This window comes from Chrysochloris asiatica, unplaced genomic scaffold (genome assembly GCF_000296735.1).
Source record: "Chrysochloris asiatica unplaced genomic scaffold, ChrAsi1.0 scaffold00061, whole genome shotgun sequence".
Taxonomy (NCBI): domain Eukaryota; kingdom Metazoa; phylum Chordata; class Mammalia; order Afrosoricida; family Chrysochloridae; genus Chrysochloris; species Chrysochloris asiatica.
In genome coordinates this window covers 1,836,807-1,839,861 of record NW_006408579.1, presented here as the reverse complement: position 1 = coordinate 1,839,861, position 3,055 = coordinate 1,836,807, and positions in this window count along the sequence as shown.

The following is a 3,055-nucleotide window of genomic DNA, read 5'->3' as shown; positions in this document are numbered from 1 at the left end:
CAGAGAATACCAGAAAGATGTTTACTGTGCTTTATTCACTATAAAAGACTTCTTACTGTGTGGATTATGACAAACATAATCCATTGTGAAGAATGGATAACATTGTGAAGAATTTCAGGACACAACTGTGCTTAGTACAGTAGAATTTCAGAACACAACTTGTACTTAGTCCAAGAAACAGTAAATTTGAACTGCCGACCTTGCAGTTCAAACCAACATTATGGTCCAGTGCTTATCCTACAGTGTCACAATTGTTGTTGCATGCCATCAAGTCAGTTTCGACTCATAGCAACCCTGTATAGGGTTTCTAAGGAGCAGCTGGTGAGTTTGAACTGCCAACCTTGTGGTCCAAACTGACCTTGTGACCCAATGCTTTATCCCACAGTGCCACACCAGGAGCCCCTATATTTTGTCTTTGTTAGGTCTATACACTGAATTCTTATTTCTTTATCTCTGTTACTCTTCCTTTATTTATTATATTTACTTTGATTAGATTTTGTGCCTCTCATATTTTATATTATCTGAATAAAATTCCAAAATCATAACTGCAAAAATGAAAGATGATTAAAAGTCTGATGAATGTTCTACTTGGTGAACATTTCATTGGTGTGCTGCTTCAGTGACAGGTGGCTTGTGGAAAGTTCATGTTTTTCTTAAGCCAGATTTTTTTTTTTTAACTAATGATGTTACATAGGCACTTTGCTGACTCAAAGGATAACCTGAGAAAGAAAGTATCTTCCAAAAATAATAATGGGTGAGAATTATTATAATTGTAAGAGCCTTTTCTAGGCATTACTGGACAAAGTCAATGAAAATCTTGTAAACTCAAAGAGAATGAGACCGAGACTTGAACTTTTCTGATTTGTCCAGTTGATTTCAGGTTCTTTTTCATCCCTGTACCCTGCCTTTTAAATCTCTCTCTCTGCTTTTTGTACTGATTCTTCTCTTTCCATTCCTTTTCCTTTAATGGTGTTTCCTAGTGGCTTAGTGTTTGTGGAGTGTGCTAACGGTAGATGGGAAACACACTGACTGGCATGACTTCTGCTATAGCATCTTTGGGGAGATTAAATTGGATCAGGGATCATTTTTCAAGGAACTTCAGAGGGCTGTCTGAACTGTACTTACCTATCTATTTATAAGAAGCAAAAGCAGAATAAAATGAAAGAATGCCTGAATTATTAATACATGTTTATCAATTACATGATACCAATTGCTGACCCAAGTCATGGTATTTTCAATAGCGTCATATGCATGTGAAAATTGGACAGTGATTAAGGAAGACTGTAGAAGAATGGATGCATTTGAGTTATGGTATTGGAGAAGAATATTAAAAGTACCACGGACTTCTAGAAGAACAACCAAATCTGTATAGGAAAAAATACAACCAGAATGCTCCTTGGAAGCCAGGATGGTGAAACTTCGTCTCTCATACCTTGGACATATAGTCAGGAGGGACCAGTCCCTGGAGATGGATATCATGCTTGGTAAAGTGGCAGGTCAGCAAAAAAGAGGAAGACCCCTAACGAGATGGATTGGCATAGTAACAGCAACAATGGGCTCAAACATACCAAAGATTATGAGGATGGCACAGGATTGGGCAGTGTTTCATTCTGTTGTGCATAGGGTCACTATGAGTCACAACTGACTCAATGGCACCTATCAACAGCAACAGTAATTGCTGTTGAGTTAACTCTAACTCATGGCAACCCATGTGTGTCAGAGTAGAACTGTACTCCATAGAGTTTTCAATTACTGGTTTTATAGAAAGTGGATCACCAGTCCTTTTCCCAAGGTGCCTCTTGGTGGGTTCAAATGTCTACTGTTTTGGGTAACAGCCAGCCATGTATATCATATACACCACCTGTGTTTGACTTAATTAATTCCTAAATGTGGTTGTTGTTGTTAAGTGCTGGCTAGTCATTTCTCTGTATAGGGTTTCTGAGGAAAGGCTGGTGAGTTTGAACTGCTGACCTTTCTCTTGAAACTGACTGTGTGATCCAAAGCTTATCCTACAGCACCACACCAGGACTCCAAATTACTAACTAGTCTTTTAGCCACCACAGAAATAAAATTGGCTGCATCTGTGGGAAGAGACAGTGGAAAAGCTCCATATCATCAGCCAAAACAAGGCCAGGGTCAGACGATGGAACAACAACTGTCATATGCAAGTTCAGGATGAAGCTAAGAAAATTCAAACAAGTTCACAAGAGCCAAAATTAGACTTGGAACTTATCTTCCCTGAATTTAGAAATCATCTCAAGAACAGATTTATTGCATTATATACTAATGACCAAAGACGAGAAGAATTGTTGGATGACATCAAGAAAACAGCAATAGTCATAAATAAAGAAGACAAGAAAGAAAGAAGAAATGATAGGTGTAAATGAAATGATGAGTGTAAAACCAGTGTTCTCCCATGTAAACTATCACTCAATTCACAATAAAAACTTACAAGAAAAAAAAAAAAAGAAAAGAAATTGGAAAATATTTTGGTCATTACAAAAAAGGAGAAGATTAGAAAGAAGGAAAAGATCAAAATGTGAGAAGAGGCTCTGAAACTTACTTTTCAATATAGAGATGCTAAAGCAAATGGAAGAAATAAGGAAGTAAAAGAGCTGAACAGAAACTTTCAGAGGGCAGCTCGAGAAGACAAAGTCGAATATTATAATGAAATGTGCAAAGACCTGGAGTTAGAAAACCAAAAGGGGAGAGCACACTCAGCATTTCTCAAGCTGGAAGAAATGAGGAAAAAAGTTTCAGCCTTGACTTGCAATATTGAAGGATTCTATGGACAAAATATTGAATGGAACAGAAAGCATCAGAAGAAGATGAAAGGAAAACACAGAATCACTGTACTAAAAAGAAATAGATGATGTTCAATCATTTCAAGAGATAGCATATGATCAAGGGCCAATGGTACTGAATGAAGAAGTTCAAGGCACACTGAAGGCATTGGCAAAGAACAAGACTCTGAAAATTGATGGAATATAAATTGAAATCTTTCAATAAACTGATGGAGGACTGGAGATACTCATTCATCTATACCAAGAAATTT